The following is an 18,538-nucleotide window of genomic DNA, read 5'->3' on the forward strand; positions in this document are numbered from 1 at the left end:
AATTCTGGAGAAGGAATTATTAGCCTCCGAATTAGGAAGTTTATCCCCATTTTACCTGTGAGAAGTCTCATATTAAGGGATATTTGCAACGTCATGTTACAGTAAGTAGAGGAAGAAGGAAATAAACGCCATTATTTTTCTAATTACAATGCAATGTCTAGGCTTAGTCCACGTCATGAGGAACACTTTTCTTACCTGGACCTTTAAATTCTTCCTCATCTGCCCTTTAGCTTTTGGCCATTATGGCTGCTTTTGATACCAGAAAAGTCTGCTTGTTTCTGTGTCTTTGCTCACCTTCTCCTCTATATGTTCTCCTCTTAATTCCAGAGATGCAGACTCTCATGGGCCTTCCAATGTCACCTATAGCCCTTCTCAATTCCTTATAGCCTGACCCCACTTTTCCCTCCTTGAACTCCCAGCTCTCTGTTAAAATCTCGGGGCCATCTGCTCTCAGGTGCCTTATGTGATGGTCTGATTCTGTGTCTGGCTCATGGGGGACACCTATCTGGGTCCCCCCCCCACCCCTGATGTGAGCTCCATGAGAACAAGGTCACAACTCAACAAGCAGTCACAAACCAGCATATCTCGGGCTCTGTCCCACCCATTAGCTTCTGATGACGTCTCCAATCTCTGTCCAATTGAGGCATCTCCTGTGTTCCTCAGAGACCTCTTGACCATGCTCAGCACAATCTCATCCCTTCCTCCATGGGCCCCACAGCACTGGCGGCTGGAAGCACACGGTAGACATGGCTGTCTGCCACTGTTGCCTGACAACCCACTCACAAAGATTGGCGGCAAGTGGCTCAAATTGATTGTTATCATAAGCACAGAACTCATCAGGTCATGCTGCTGCTATCCTCTCTCCCCTGCTCTCATACTGATAGAATCCAAAGGCTCTGTGGCCAGCATTGTAAGAGTATGCTTGTGTTCTTATTGTGGACATGTTATTCCTCTATGGCCCCCCCTCTAGGGTCAGAGGCAAATTTTCTTTTAAACAAAGTTTTTTGGATCCCTTTCTCCAGATTTAGGCTGTGTAACCAGGAGGAACAGATGGTGAGCCATTTAGTAAAATGAGGATACTAAGATTCATTTTGACCCCTAACTTCTTGGACTAAGTAGGGAGTCACTGTCCTATGATTCCTTCCTCACTTGGACATTTAAAGCTAACTTATCAGTATTTTTTTTTGTCTGTCAGTCCACAGTCTGATCCCACAGTAGGCTTCTGTCCTCAAGAACTATTTATCACACTGACCCAGAGAACCCTGCTTCTGACCCTTTGGGCTTTGATAGCAATGTATGACTAGGTGCTAAGTTATATTAAGGAAAGCCTAACTTCTGATTGAATTAACAAATCCACTAGTCCCACCTCAGTCCATCTTAGCCCTGAGTCTAGGTTACCTGTGTGCCAGGACAGATAGTGAGATGTTCACTTTTATGTGCCTGCAGGATATTAGCTTTGGTCCAGTGATGGTGAAGCATAACTGGCTGGAGAAGTTACTTTTGAGGATCCTGCATGGATAAAATTGCAGATACTACTGAGAGCAAACTCTATGTGAATCTATGCAATCCACACAAAATGATATGATAAATGGAAGCCATTCTTTTCAAAGACTAATGTATTTCAAAATATTTATGGATATGTCTACCTTGAAAATCACTTCCATTTTTCCACTGACACTCACAAAGGGCTACAATGCCCACAGGGGGTTCAAGTTGTCGTCTGAAGAACACTGTAGTAGTTGTGCAGAATCCTTTCTGTCCTGACGTAGGTTGTATTATGTATAGACAAAGACACCAGTTACTTCTCTCATGTGATTTTCAGGTTGCTCTCAGAATGGAATCTTCCTCCCCATTACCAAATTTGAACAATACTTCATTTCGATGTCTGGGATTTCTTTAGTGACCAGGGACTATTCTTAGCATTTACATCCTGGGTCTATTAAGCTTTAAAATAAAACACTTGCAGTCATCCTTCTGAAGGGAAGATATTGGCTTCATTTAATCTGATGCCAGATGCAGAACATAGATCGTGAGCAGGAGAAGATTGAGGGAAAGTAGGGAGACTGCTGATGGAGGGTTGGGAGCTGTTAATGGAGGGGATTTCAGCAGTGTCTTCGATGAACACCTGCGTCATTATTTTGCCACCTGGGACACTTCACATTCCTCGGACACCTGGATATTTGATCAATTTCTCTTGCAAAGCTATATGGGAGGATATCGGGTATGTATATGATTTTGTGGCTTTCAGGAAGTTAACTAAGATCAGCATCTTCTCCAATGGAGCTGCTAATATAGCAAATCACTGATTTATTTTTCAGACTTAAGGATGAAGCCCAAAGTTGAGAACAACTCTGCTGGAGCTATGATCACCCAATCTTGCCCAAAGAGGAAGCTATTTGACAGCCAGTTTCCATTAAGAGGGAGTGTTTGGTCTGTGGAAAACTTACCTGCACACTGGCTGTTCAAAGCTGTCTTTGGAATGAAGAAATGCCTGAAGGTTGTGTGCAGAAGGTCAGACTAGACACGGTGGCTTTAGGGATCCTGTGAGCTGGTCTGTGGCATGCAGACCCTCGGTGCTAGGTGCATGGGGTGAAATCTGTTTCTGGGAGAAGTGTATCAGCACTGGGAGCAGGTGGGACTTGAGACAAACTTGATCCACTTGGAGTGATTCTCAGAGCTGTCCTCTCCTCTCCTCTCTCACACTATTCACAGTGTCTCATGGTGACTAGTTCTCAGGTGACTTGAATATCAAGGAAAGGAAGTCTACTGTGCTTCTACTGTTGTACTGAGCAGGCAGGAAAACTGGTGGCTCCAGCAGTGTGAGCCCTATCTCTGATGCCCTCTTTTCATCTGGCTGTCAGCCTTTTTCAATGCTTTGGGATCCTGAAGCATGAGAGGATTGATGCCTAGACTTTAAGGTGTCACTGTCTTCAGGTGAGGTAGGGAGGGAGAGAACGTGTCCAAGGCAGCTGGTACAAAAGCACCATTTGGACAGAGAGATATATAGCGTCCCACCTGGGGAGATGGTCTGCCAAGGAGGGAGGTGTTCCCACCTGTAGCTTAGGGACAAGGAATGTGTGGAGCAGGAGCCTGAGGCTTTGGGACCAATGGAAGAGATCCAGAGGTGGAGATGGAGGAGAAAATACCCCCAGCAGAATTGAAACACACAGAGCATCCCAGGCAGAAAAATAGGAGGACCACCAGAAACACAGAGAAAATATTACCATCTCCTGGCTTTTCTTGGAGGAGGCAACTCCATGTGTTCCATCCTCACCACCAGGACCAGACACTTGGTAGGTCATCCCAATAAGAGAAGCCCTGTCACAAGCATCTCTTCACAGAGGACATAGCCTGTTCCCTTGGCTGTCAGTGAGTGAAGGAAGTTAGAATAGGGGACGCTCTGGAAGCACTGGATCCATCAGAGCATCAGGATTATTTTCCAGAACCCCTAAATAGAGGGGTGTCATTCTGCAATGGAGGCCACTCTATGGAAGGACAGAGACAACATTTCCAAACAGCTCATATTCTGAACAACAGACACACATTTCATGAATACCTTCTCTCCTGATCTCAGGGGCAGTAGTGTGCTTGGTCTTCCTTTATGCTCTCTGTGCTTCTGAATGCTCTTCTCAGAGTGTCACTTAAGGAAGGAAGAATTGACCAGAACCAATCAAAAGGCTGCCTGTACTTCAGCAGCCATGGAGTGGTGTGGGCCCCCAGGGGAAGCTGGGCTGCTGCCCTGTAATCCCTGAAGTCCCAGCCTGAAGCTGAGCTCTGGACTTAGTAACCACAGCTTGCACTTAACTAGAAAGGTAAATGTAGTCTGAGGTACAGGAGTTCTGTCCAGGGTGATATTTCAATTTTCTGAATTAAGGCAATTATTTATAGTCTAGGAGAGGACAGCTGGAGGGCAGAACACCTGTGCCTTTCTGCCTGTAGCCCTTTGTTTCTCTTGGGCCCTGTAAATGTCATTCCTTGAGTAAGGTTAAATTCAGACCTGAAATCCTGACTGCTTAATATGTGACAGCCCCTCAGCTAATGAAAAATCACTTCTAGGAAGCTAGAGGTACTCCTTGTAAGAAAGGCCATTTTAGTGTGATTTTTGGTATTTGGAAAGCTTTGATCCTTGGCTGGCACTGCATCTGTAAAATATGGTTGTAAGTAAGGTAAGAGGCAGTTCGGGACTTGACATGAATAGGTGAGCAGTGGAATAGCTGCTGGAGCCCTAGAGCACTTTGGCTCAGCCTGGAAGGGATAGGAAAAGGGTCTTACCTGGTGGAGGACCCCTTTTGTGCCCCCAGCGAACATGGAGGAGGTCCTCTTTTATATATATTTTATTGTGAATGATTATGCTTTATTGGAGAGACCTGCCCAACAAATGAAGGCAGCCCAGTGGGCATCTTACACTTCCTTCTTTGCCTAAGGAAGATCAACTGGAACCCAGGTTCCTCTGGGCAACTTTATATTCTCATCCCTCAAAGGGTGGTGGGGAAACTTCCAACCATTTCCTTCAGGCACTTCTAGTCTGTTAGAGATTGAGCCCCTCAGGTGTAACTTTTTGTTTTCCATAAAGAACATTTCTTTAGATTTTTTGAGGTCTTCATTTGTTACTTGCATTCTAAGTTCTTTCAAGGCCATCAGACCAGCTACTGTATGGATTGCCTGATGTCAGCCAGACAGAGGTCATCTTTAGCCATGATCAAGTCATTAAGGGTTACATCATCAGCCAACATCACCCTGCTTGTGGAATCTGACAGATGTACTTCTAGTCCTTTTTGGGGCAAGGGTAGTTCAATTATCCTGTCCATGAGACCTGGTCTGACAAGCACTGGATCCAAAGTTTCTGTTTAGTTTCTGACTGTGACATTTTCTTTCTCTCTCTCTCTCTTTTTTTTTTTTGTAAAATAAATTTATTTTTTATTGGTGTTCAATTTGCCAACATATAGAATAACACCCAGTTTTCATCCCGTCAAGTGCCCACCTCAGTGCCTGTCACCCAGGCACCCCCACCCTCTGTCCACCTCTCCTTCCACCACCCTTAGTTTGTTTCCCAGAGTTAGGAGTCTCTCATGTTCTGTCTCCCTTTCTGATATTTCCCACTCATTTTTTCTCCTTTCCCCTTCATTTCCATTCACTATTTTTTATATTCCCCAAATAAATGAGACCATATAATGTTTGTCCTTCTCTGATTGACTTATTTCACTCAGCATAATCCCCCCAGTTCCATCCACGTCGAAGCAAATGGTGGGTATTTGTCATTTCTAATGGCTGAGTAATAATCCATCGTATACACAAACCACATCTTCTTTATCCATTCATCTTTCGATGGACACCGAGTCTCCTTCCACAGTTTGGCTATTGTGGACATTGCTGCTATGAACATCGGGGTGCAGGTGTCCTGGCGTTTCATTGCATCTGTATCTTTGGGGTAAATCCCCAGCAGTGCAATTGCTGGGTCGTAGGGCAGGTCTATATTTAACTCTTTGAGGAACCTCCACACAGTTTTCAAGAGTGGCTGCATCAGTTCACATTCCCACCAATAGTGCAGTTCCCATTTCTCCACCTCCTCTCCAACAGTTGTGGTCTCCTGCCTTGTTAATTTTAGCCATTCTTACTGGTGTGAGGTGGTATCTCATTGTGATTTTGATTTGTATTTCTCTGATGGCAAGTGATGCAGAGCATTTTCTCATGTGCTTGTTGGCCATGTCTATGTCTTCCTCTGTGAGATTTCTGTTCATGTCTTTTGCCCATTTCACGATTGGATTGTTTGTTTCTTTGGTGTTGAGTTTAATAAGTTCTTTCTAGATCTTGGATACTAGCCCTTTCTCTGATACGTCATTTGCAAATATCTTCTCGCATTCTGTAGGTTGTCTTTTAGTTTTGTTGACTGTATCCTTTGCTGTGCAAAAGCTTCTTATCTTGATGAAGTCCCAATAGTTCATTTTTGCTTTTGTTTCTCTTGCCTTCGTGGATGTATCTTGCAAGGAGTTACAGTGGCCGAGTTCACAAAGGGTGTTGCCTGTGTTCTCCTCTTGGACTTTGATGGAATCTTGCCTCACATTTAGATCTTTTATCCATTTTGAGTTTATCTTTGTGTATGGTGAAAGAGAGTGGTCCTGTTTCATTCTTCTGCATGTGGATGTCCAATGTTCCCAGCACCATTTATTGAAGAGGCTGTCTTTCTTCCAGTGGATAGTCTTTTCTCCTTTATTGAATATTAGTTGACCATAAAGTTGAGGGTGCACTTCTGGATTCTCTATTCTGTTCCATTGATCTATGTGTCTGTTTTTGTGCCAGTACCACACTGTCTTGATGACCACAGCTTTGTAGTACAACCTGAAATCTGGCATTGTGATGCCCCCAGCTATGGTTTTCTTTTTTAACATTCCCTTGGCTATTCGGGGTCTTTTCTGATTCCCACAATTCTTAAAATAATTTGTTCCAACTCTCTGAAGAAAGTCCATGTTATTTTGATAGGGATTTCATTAAACGTGTAAATTACCCTGGGTAGCATAGACATTTTCACAATATTAATTCTTCCAATCCGTGAGCATGGAATATTTTTCCATCTCTTTGTGTCTTCCTCAATTTCTTTCAGAAGTGTCTATAGTTTTTAGGGTATAGATCCTTTACCTCTTTGGTTAGGTTTATTCCTAGGTATCTTATGCTTTTGGGTGCAATTGTAAATGGGATTGACTACTCTATTTCTCTTTCTTCGGTGTCATTGTTAGTGTATAGAAAAGGCCACTGACTTCTGGGCATTGATTTTGTATCCTGCCACCCTGCCGAACTGCTGTACGAGTTTTAGCAATCTTGGGGTGGAGTCTTTCAGGTTTTCTATGTAAAGTATCATGTCATTGGTGAAGAGGGAGAGTTTGACTTCTTCTTTGCCATTTTGAATGCCTTTTATTTCTTTTTATTGTCTGATTACTGAGGCTAAGACCGACCGTGACATTTTCATCTCACCTGTCAGATCAAATCTATCCAACTGGTTCAAGAGTTCCAACACTGTTCATTGAATTTCTCTCTCACTACTGGCTCCTGAGTCACATTTTTTGTTCCAACAGTGCCAATGTCATCAATAAAGATGATGGATGATGCATGTTCTTCCATATATGGAAAAAATTCCCAAATGAGATTGGGCTGCTCCTCCTGGGTACTTCTTTATAAGTCCAGAGCCAGCCACTCTCAGGAAAGTGTCTGAAGTTTTGGTTTGCTACTGCTTAGTTAATAAGGTTTTGCCTGTGCCAGGTGGACCATAGAGAATGACCCTCCTTGGGGACTTTATACTTACCTCTTCATAATACTCAGGATGAGTAAGATGAAGCTCCACAGATGCCTTAATGTCCTGGATTTGTTTGTCCAACTCCCTAATATCAGCATAGGTTTCCTGGGAGTCTTTTTCTACCTTCATCACGGTGACCAAGTCCTTTTCTACCTTCTTCACTATGAGCTCCCCTGTGAGAGCATGCACCTTGTGGTTGAGCAGGGTAGAGCATCCTGGTTCCAGCAGATCCTTGTCTACATGGCAAAGAATGCTGTGTAGTATTCCAAAATGTTTATATCTATGGGAATATGTTTTTACCTTTAAGTATTGTTTATGCCTAGAGAGCAGAAGAAGTTAAGAATGTAGAGTGAAATGGTAAACAATAATGACTGAGGGTCCAGGGAAAGGTGGTCAAAGATCACACAACCCAAACACACACATGTAAGTCCAGGTGCAGAAGTTATCCTTATAGAGTATTTCACGGGAACTAAGAAAAGCATTAAAGTCAAGTCATGTGCATAATTAGAAAGAGTTTTGGGCATGGAAGAAAGGATTAAGTGATTCTCTGTCAAGTGTAAAGGAAGTTCATGGACTACAATCTTCTTGTTAGTTTAAGGAGAAAGGAGACCTTAGTTGTGAGGGGTCAAGCTATTTTTGAAGCATAAACTAAATTCCTTGGAGGTTAATGTCCTGGGTACAGAAATGGAGAGAGTAGGGAGGGCTTGTGAGTGCAATGAAAGAACAAATGACAAGTCTCTGAAGGTACAGACATGTGAGCTGCTAAAATCAATGCACAGAAATAAATCAAGTGAAGCTCCTGGGGGATTGGTGGTGATGGACAGAAGGAAGGGATGGACTAAAGAATTTAGAATTTCTAGAAAGCCATAGTGCAGGTGAAAAAGTGAAGAGCTAGGAGGATAGAAGATTACCATCAGAGGTTAGAGACAATAGTGGTGGAATCATCCAGATAAGATGAATGTTTGGGTCTCAAGGGTCACCTTGTGAGTACGGGGCTGAAATCAAGTTGAGCAATGGGGGCTTAGGTTAGATGTTACAGGAATTTGAGATCAGGTTATTGGATGACTTACCAACATTAATGCTGAAGTTGGTGGTTAAGACATTGGGAGTGGGATTTACAAAACTCTGTGAACCCAACACCAAAGTGCAGTAGCAGTCGGAGGAGGCTGAGGACAGTGGGTACATCAAAACAATGGGGGCAAGCAGAGGGTGTGTTTTAGAGCTGACCTCTCAACCTCTGGGCTTTGTTACACCTGGAGTGTGGTAGCCCTACCTCTGTTCTCTGATAGCCCTGTAACCTGCGTGTAGACTTTCATAATGCTCAAGTCTACCTTGGTCCTGGGTGATTAGTCTAGGAGAGGGGATTGGACTTCATCAGCCTAATACAAAGTGCTTCCTTGGCTCTCACCACCTTTAAGTACAGTCATGTCTTTTTCTCCTTGTTAAAAAACCTTCAAGGTCCACATCCCTTCTTGTGACTTTTCTCTTTGATTCTCTAAATCGAAACACCTTAAGAGTGTGGTGTGAAGTAACTGCCTTCTTTTTGTGTTCTATTTACTCAGCATATTGAAGTCTGGCTTCCACTGACAACCACTGCCACTGGTACCGATTTTACATGTTTAGAGAAGAGATTATTTCAGAGCATGAGAAACCAGTCATTGGGTGTAGAATGCTCAGGTTTAAATTGGTCCAAACCAGTTTTGGACGCTATTCACTGAAAAGCCCATGTATATAAATGTGCACTGGCCTGAAATCTCTACTAACATTTTTCCCTTTTAGCATTTTCAGGGTTTAAGACCCAACAGGGCTTTACGCGTTAGATCAGCAAACACTGTAGATTCTTAAAAACAGCAAGATCAGGGAAATAGACAATTGTCATGCAAAGAGACTCCTTAAGGACATGCAAATAGACAATTGTAAGTAGCAAAGCTGAAGGTGAATTCATCTAGAAAACATTGCTTTGTAAGGTGAGAGACAAAAATGACAGGTCATTTGCAAATATCTTCTCCCATTCTGTAGCTGTGCAGAAGCTTCTTATCTGATGAAGCCCAATAATTCATTTTTGCTTTTGTTTTCTTGCCTTCATGGATGTATCTTGCAAGAAGTTGCTGTGGCCAAGTTCAAAAAGGGTATTGCCTGTTCTCCTCTAGGATTTTGATGGAATCTTGTCTCACATTTAGATCTTTCATTCATTTTGAGTTTATCTTTGTGTATGGTGTAAGAGAATGGTCTAGTTTCATTCTTCTGCATGTGGATGTCCAATTTTCCTAGCACTCCTTACTTGTTCTTTTGCCTGAGATGATGAGAGTAAAAAGCAAACACAAGGTAAAGGAGACTGAAGTTTACCATCTCCTCATCAAGACTTGGGAGACTGATTTTTCAGAGTTTTAGTATTTTCGAATGGTTTCATTTATGTAAAGATCAAGAACAGGCTAAAGTACCGGTATTTTTTCTATTAGCTTTGGTTTGTGTTTTATAAGACTATGATCCTTAGGAGGAAGCCACCTGGAGAAGTGTTTTGTGCCAGTGTTAGCCTATGGATAGGCTAACAGCTGTGGGTTGGACATGCCTTGGCCCCATAAACTACCCAGTATTCCTTTCCAAACCAACTTTTCTCCTGGTTGTACGCTTATGGTTTCTTTTATATTTGGAGATGCCCTTCAGTGACAATCATCAGGAACTGAAAAAAATAAAAATATTTTAAAAAAAGTTTTTAAAATTTATTCATGATAGGAAGAGAGAGACAGAGAGAAAGAGAAAGGGAGAGAGAGAGGCAGAGATATAGGCAGAGGGAGGAGTTGGCTCCCCACAAAGAGCCCTATGTGGGACTCGATCCTGGACCCTGGGACAATACCCTGAGCTGAAGGCATACGCTCAACCACTGATACACCCAGGCATCCCTGAAAAAACAAAGATTTATTACTTACAAGACCTGGAAATTTCATAGATCACTAGGCCCACCTGGTGAAGTCTTTGGGGAAAGGGAGAGAAGAAAAGAATGCCTCTTTTTCCTTTTATTTGGGTCAAGGTTGGGGACCTGGGGTTTCCTGGGCTCCCTTTCTGTTGGTGAATTTTAACACAAGAGTGGGAATTTAAAGTTCGGGAAGACTCCCAGTGCATCCCCATTGAGAATGATATTTGCTGTGGGCTTTTCGTAGATGGCTTTTAAGATGATGAGGAAAGTTCCCTCTATCCCTACACTCTGAAGAGTTTTGATCAGGAATGGATGCTGTATTTTGTCAAATGCTTTCTCTGCATCTATTGAGAGGGTCATATGGTTCTTGTTTTTTCTCTTGCTGATATGGTGAATCACACTGATAGTTTTACGAGTGTTGAACCAGCCTTGTATCCTGGGGATAAATCCTACTTGGTCATGGTGAATAACCTTCTTAATGTACTGTTGTATCCTATTGGCTAGTATCTTGTTGAGAATTTTTGCATCCATGTTCATCAGGGATATTGGTCCCTAATTCTCCTTTTTGGTGGGGTCTTTGTCTGGTTTTGGATTTAAGGTGATGCTGGCCTCATAGAACGAATTTGAAAGTACTCCATCTCTTTCTATCTCTCCAAACAGCTTTAATAGAATTGGTATGGTTTCTTCTTTAAACGTTAAATAGAATTCCCCAGGGAAGCCATCTGGCCCTGGACTTTTGTGTCTTGGGAGGTTTTTGCCCTGAGATCAGGAACAAGACAGGGATGTCCACTCTCCCCACTGCTATTTAACATAGTACTAGAAGTCCTAGCCTCAGCAATCAGACAACTAAAAGAAATAAAAGGCATTCAAATTGGCACAGAAGAAGTCAAACTTTCCCTCTTCGCCAATGACATGATACTTTACATAGAAAACCTGAAAGACTCCACCCCAAGATTGCTAGAACTCATACAGCAGTTCGGCAGGGTGGCAGGATACAAAATCAATGCCCAGAGTCAGTGGCATTTCTATACACTAACAATGACACCGAAGAAAGAGAAATAGAGTAGTCAATCCCATTTACAATTGCACCCAAAAGCATAAGATACCTAGGAATAAACGTAACCAAAGAGGTAAAGGATCTATACCCTAAAAACTATAGAACACTTCTGAAAGAAATTGAGGAAGACACAAAGAGATGGAAAAATATTACATGCTCACGGATTGGAAGAATTAATATTGTGAAAATGTCGACGTTACCCAGGGCAATTTACACGTTTAATGCAATCCCTATCAAAATAACATGGACTTTCTTCAGAGAGTTAGAACAAATTATTTTAAGATTTATGTGGAATCAGAAAAGACCCCGAATAGCCAAGGGAATGTTAAAAAAGAAAACCATAGCTGGGGGCATCACAATGCCAGATTTCAGGTTGTACTACAAAGCTGTGGTCATCAAGACAGTGTGGTACTGGCACAAAAACAGACACATAGATCAATGGAACAGAATAGAGAATCCAGAAGTGCACCCTCAACTTTATGGTCAACTAATATTCGATAAAGGAGGAAAGACTATCCACTGGAAGAAAGACAGTCTCTTCAATAAACGGTGCTGGGAACATTGGGCATCCACATGCAGAAGAATGAAACTAGACCACTCTCTTTCACCATACACAAAGGTAAACTCAAAATGGATGAAAGATCTAAATGTGAGACAAGATTCCATTAAAGTCCAAGAGGAGAACACAGGCAACACCCTTTGTGAACTCGGCCACAGTAACTTCTTGCAAGATACATCCATGAAGGCAAGAGAAACAAAAGCAAAAATGAACTATTGGGACTTCATCAAGATAAGAAGCTTTTGCACAGCAAAAGATACCGTCAACAAACTAAAAGACAACCTACAGAATGGGAGAAGATATTTGCAAATGATATATCAGAGAAAGGGCTAGTTTCCAAGATCTAGAAAGCACTTATTAAACTCAACACCAAAGAAACAAACGATCCAATCATGCAATGGGCAAAAGACATGAACAGAAATCTCACAGAGGAAGACATAGACATGGCCAACATGCACATGAGAAAATGCTCTGCATCACTTGCCATCAGGGAAATACAAATCAAACGCAATGAGATACCACCTCACACCAGTGAGAATGGGGAAAATTAACAAGGCAGGAGACCACAAATGTTGGAGAGGATGTGGAGAAATGGGAACCCTCCTGCACTGTTGGTGGGAATGTGAACTGGTGCAGCCACTCGGGAAAACTGTGTGGAGGTTCCTCAAAGAGTAAAAATAGATCTTCTCTATGACCCAGCAATTGCACTGCTGGGGATTTACCCCAAAGATACAGATGCAATGAAATGCTGGGACACCTGCACCCCAATGTTTATAGCAGCAATGTCCACAATAGCCAACCTGTGGAAGGAGCCTCGGTGTCCATCGAAAGATGAATGGATAAAGAAGATGTGGTTTATGTATACAATGGAATATTACTCAGCCATTAGAAATGACAAATACCCACCATTTGCTTCGACGTGAATGGAACTGGAGGGTATTATGCTGAGTGAAATAAGTCAATCAGAGAAGGACAAACATTATATGGTCTCATTCATTTGGGGAATATAAAAAGTGGTAGAAGGGAATAGAGGGGAAAGGAGAAAAAATGAGTGGGAAATAATCAGAAAGGGAGACAGAACTGAAAGACTCTTAACTCTGGGAAAAGAAACTCGGGGTGGTGGAAGGGGAGGTGCGCGGGGGGTGGGGGTGACTGGGTGGTGGGCATTTGACGGGATGAGCACTGGGTGTTATTCTGTATGCTGACAAATTGAACACCAATAAAAAATAAATTTATTAAAAAAAAATAAAGTTCCGGAAGAGAAAAAAATAAAAACAAAAACAAAACAATATGGAGTTGAAATAGTCAGCTGTGGAAAACAACCAATATCTCTGTATCTGGTGGATTCCTGTCCTGGCAGTGGGTTTATTCAAGATGCCTAAGCAACCAAAGCGTAAGTCAGGCCCTTGCATTACAAGAGAGAACACAGCTCCCAAGGCTTACCCTACAGCAAGGAGGAGGATGAAATCTAATGCATGAAGATGGCACAGCAGATGGATGGGGAGAAGCCACTTCATTGATGATTTGATTGAGTTACTCAACTAACTGGAGCTATGTATCTCCAGACCTATTGCTAGTTCAATGATAAATCTTCTTCAGTCTCTGTTATTGTTAATCACATTTTGGTCACTTGAAGATGCCTAATGAATACATACTCTGCTGAGTCAAGCACGTCTTGTGTCATTTTTGTTCAGTTTTGTTGCTTTGCTCTGCTTCTTTGAGCTCTGCGTGCTTATGAAGTTTACTCCTGATGTTTTTTTATTGATCTTGCTATAGCAAATGGGTTTTCGTATGATATATCTTTTTGCTTCACTATTGCTATCAACTAATAGAAAAACTACTGATTGTAAGAGTATTCAACAATTTTTTCCCTTTCTGAATCCTCCTGGAATGCTAATAAATTCTCATTTCTGATCGAGATTTCTTAGATTTCTGGGTAGATAATCATGATGATGAACTCTGATATTGTAGATCCCTCTCTTGCAATTGTAAATGTCATCTTCTAATCTTGTCTCACTGCTTTGGAGGGAAATTGCATCATCTTCTCAAGTAATATGAGTAGCAGTGTTGTTTTATTACACTGTAATTACTTCAGTCTGGTATTATCTGTTATCATGAAGCATGTGGTTGAATATTAATGTTACATATTTTGTATTTAAAGAGAGAATCATCAGATTTTTTTTGTTAAATATTTGAGGTCACAATGTTGAATTTTATATTTATGCCTATTAATATTCTATAGGGTGGTCATAGTATTCTCATTTAACCTATTGATTTGAGAATTCAAACCAATAATAAAGTTTGCTTGGTCATGGATTACTATTTAGGTGTTATTCTTTCAGTATACTTTCAGGTTCAGTGGATTAATATCTCATTTAGAATTGTTGTCTATATATTCATTAGAGATAAATGGTTTTTTCAGGTTTTGAAACAGAAAAAGCTATGGTTTTACCATAGCTCTGAGAATGCATTGATAGTTTTCCCTATGATTCTGTATTCCAAACAATACATATAACATAGAAGTTTGAACTCACCTGAAAAACTATCCATGCTTGTTGCCCTTTTGAGCTACTTCTTTTTTAAGAAAAATTATTTTAGGGGCACCTAGGTGGCTCAGGGATTGAGTGTCTGCCTTCTGCTTAGGGCATGATCCTGGTCCCAGAATCGAGTTCCACATCAGGCTTCTTGCATGGAGTCTGTTTCTCTCTCTGTCTGTGTCTCTGCCTCTGTCTGTGTCTCTCATGAATAAATAGATAAAATATTAAAAAAAGAAAAATTAATTTAATTTAAATTCAATTAATTAACACATAGTGTAGTATTAGTTTCAGAGGTAGATTTCACTGATTCGTCTTTGGATGTAACACCCAGTGCTCATTACATATCATGCCCTCCTTAATGTCTATCGCTGATTTACCCCATCCCCCTGCTTACCTACCCTTAGCAACTGTCATTTGTTTCCTATAGTTAAAAGAAAGTCATTTATGGTTTGTCTCCCTTTATGACTTTGTCTTCTTTATTTTTTCCTCCCTTTCCTTATGATCCTCTGTTTTATTTCTTAATTTCCAGCTCTGTTTTGTTCTTTATTTCCACATATGAGTGAAATCATATGATAATTGTCTTCCTCTGATTGACTTACCCTCCAGGTCCATCCATCTCATTGCCAATGGTAAGATTTCATTTTTTTTGATGACTGAGTAATAGTCCTCTGTATATATGTACCACATCTTCTTTATCCATTCATTTGCCAATGGACATCTGGGCTCTTTCCATATTTGACCATGTGAACATAGGTGCTATGAACATTGGGGTGCAGTTGCCCCCTTGGATCATTATCTTTGTATCTTTTGGGTAAATACCTAGTAGTGTAATTGCTGGGTTGTGGGTAGCTCTATTTTTAACTTTTTGAGGAACTTCTGCTGCAAGAGAGCTTAGTTCTTGTTTCAGGGAGTGGGAAAATGAATCTCGTGGACAAAGGAGAGTGAGTAAAGATGATAGAAGCTTATTATGCAAGGATACAGAAAATGCTTATATATATATATATATATATATATATATATATATATATATATATATCAGATCTGCTTTATCCATTCATCAGTCAATTTCCTCTGGTGCTCTTTCTGTACTTTGGCTATTATTGATGCTGCTGCTATAAACATCAGGATGTGTGTGTCCCTTTAAATTGTTATTAAAGGAGTGAGGGGGTTCCCGACAGAGTTGCCATTGAGGGCTTTTTTGGCTGGCCTTTTACTGAGAACCTAATCAGGGAACTTATGGCCTTGAGATTTCTTGCGCTGTCTTGAGTGAATGACATAAGGCTGTCTTTTAGTCTGGTGAGTCTTTGTGATTACTTTGTAGCTGTCAAGGAAAGATAACATTTTGGAGCCAGGGGGCCAGGGGTACTTCCTTTTCTCTGTTTTTGTTGCTTTATCTCTGTTTTCTTGGGATTTATAGGAGTGTCACTCTGGAGCTTCTTGGTATGCTTTCTGTATGAGTGAAACCATATGATGATTGTCCTTCTCTGATTGACTCACTTCACTCAGCATAATACCCTCCAGTTCCATCCATGTCGAAGCAAATGGTGGGTATTTGTCATTTCTAATGGCTGAGTAATGGTTCAATTTTTTTTCTTGGGTTACATATTCCTCTAAATTAAACAAATATATTGAGATGAATCTTAGTATTTCCTAAAATTTTTATTCTTTTTTTAAAAGATTTTATTTATTCATTCATTCATGAGAGACACACAGAGAGAGGTAGAGACATCGGCAGAGGGAGAAGCAGGCTCCCTGCAGGGAGACTGATGTGGGACTGGATCCTGGGTCTCTAGGATCATGCCCTGGGCTGAAGGTGGCGTTAAACTGTTGAGCCACCCAGGCTGCCCAATTTTTATTCTTTTATCAGAGTTATATTATTGATTTCTTTTTCTTTTTTCTTAGATATATTTATGGAGTTATGTCAAATTTATAGATCTTTTTGAATATCTGAACTTACTTCTCAATTATATTTTTCTGTATCTGACTTAATTTGTGCTTTTGAGTTCCTTTATCCTCCTTTTCTTATGTTTGGTTTTGTTATCTCGGTAATGATTGGATTTGAGTTTTCAGAAGCATAAATTATTATTGATTATTAGTGAATGCATATAAGATAGATAAAGATAATGGTTGCCCTCATACTTTTTTTTTAACTATAGTACATAATATTCTCTTGTTCATTAAATTCTTATTATTTTTTTAGTTTTGACACTACTTACTACATTTACATATCACATTGTCATTTGTCAATTGGAGGCATATACAATTTTATATAAAATATTATTACATTAAATATCAAGTAATAAATGATTAAAAAGGGGTCTTTCATAGTCATTGCTTAAGGTCTGCCTTTCCTAATGTAATTTATACTCCTTGAAATTCTTTTAGATGGCTGAATAGTATTCTGTGTTATATATATATATGTGTGTATATATATATACCACATCTTCTTTATCCATTCATCAGTCAATTTCCTCTGGTTCTCCTTCTATAATTTGGCTATTATTGCTGCTGCTGCTATAAACATCAGAATGTGTGTGTCCCTTTAAATTGTTATTAAATGTTATTTTTGTATTGTTTGGGTAAATACCTAGTAGTGCAATTGCTAGAATGTAGGGTAGTTTTATTTTTAACTTTTGTTTTGGAAAATATTTATTTATTTGAGAGAGAGGGAGAGAGAGAGAGAGAGAGAGAGAGAGAGAGAGAGAGCATCCCAAGCAGACTACAGGTGAGTGGGGAATCTGAAGTGGATCCTTTTTTTTTTAAAGATTTTATTTATTTATTCATGAGAGAGAGAGAGAGTGAGAGAGAGAGAGAGAGAGAGAGAGATGCAGAGAGAGAGAGAGAGAGAGAGAGAGAGAGAGAGAGAGATAGAGGCAGAGACACAGGTAGACGGAGAAGCAGGCTCTAGCAGGAAGCCCGATATGGGACTTGATCCCAGGACTCCAGGATCACGCCCTGGGCTGAAGGCAGGTGCCAAACCGCTGAGACATCCAGTGATCCCTGAAATGGATCTTCATTGATCTCAAGACCCTGAGATCATGACCTGAGCACCTGACTGTGCCACCCAGTGCCCATATTCTTAACTTTCAGAGGAGCTACCATACTGTTTTCCAGATGGCTGTACCAGTTTATATCCCCACCAACAGTGCAAGAAGGTTCTCCTTTCTCCCCTCCTTGCCAACACCTGTTGTTTCCTGTGTTAATTTTAGCCATTCTGACAGATATGAGGAGGTATCTCACTGTGGTTTTTGACTTGTGTTGCCCTGATGATGAGTGATGTTGAACAACTTTTCATGTGTCTTTTAGGTATCTGCATGTCTACTTTGGAAAAATATCTATTCATGTCCTCTGCTCATTTCTTAACTGGATTATTTGTTTTTTGGTATTGAGTTTGATAAGTTCATTATAGAGTTTGGATACTAATTTATCAGATATAGGTCATTGCAAATATTTTCTCCCATTGTGAAGGTTGCCTTTTAGTTTGTTGATTGTTTCCCTTGCTGTGCTGAAGCTTTTTATCTTGATGAAGTCCCAATAGTTCATTTTTGCTTTTGTTTCCCTTGCCTCTGGAGACACGTCTAGGAAGAAGTTGCTGTGGCCGAGGTCAGAGAGGTTGCTGCCTGTGTTTTCTTCTAGGAGTTTGATGGTTTCCTGTCTCATGCTTAAGTCTTTCATCACTTTTGAATTTGTGTATGATGTAGGAAAGTGGTGCAGTTTCATTCTTCTGCATGTTACTGTCCAGTTTTCCCAACACCATTGGTTGAAGACATTGTCTTTTTCCCCATTGGATATTCTTCCTGCTTTGTTGAAGATTAGTTGACCATATAGTTGTGGGTCCATTAATGGGTTTTATTCTGCTCCATTGGCCTATGTGTTTGTTTTTGTACCAGTACCAACTGTCTTATGACTACAGCTTTGAAATATAGCTTGATGTCTAGAATTGTGATGCTGCCAGCTTTGCTTTTCTTTTCAAGATTGCTTTGGCATGTGCGGTCTTATCTGGTTCCATACAAATTTTAGGATTGCTTGTTGTAGCTCTGTGAGAAATGCTAGGAGTGTTTGGACTGGGATTGCATTAAATGTGTAGATTGTTTTCAGAAGTACGGACATTTTGACAATATTTGTTCTTCCAATCCAAAAGTATGGAATGTTTTTCCATTTCTTTGTGTCCTCTTCAATTTCTTTC

The 18,538-nt window shown here is 40.6% G+C and overlaps 1 pseudogene; it reads right to left on the reverse strand.

The window, feature by feature from the left end:
* Nucleotides 1-18,538, reverse strand: part of LOC140599818 (26S proteasome regulatory subunit 4-like) — a 46,359-nt pseudogene that overhangs the window by 15,568 nt on the left and 12,253 nt on the right.

The sequence above is a fragment of the Vulpes vulpes genome, chromosome 8 (assembly GCF_048418805.1).
Source record: "Vulpes vulpes isolate BD-2025 chromosome 8, VulVul3, whole genome shotgun sequence".
Classification (NCBI taxonomy): domain Eukaryota; kingdom Metazoa; phylum Chordata; class Mammalia; order Carnivora; family Canidae; genus Vulpes; species Vulpes vulpes.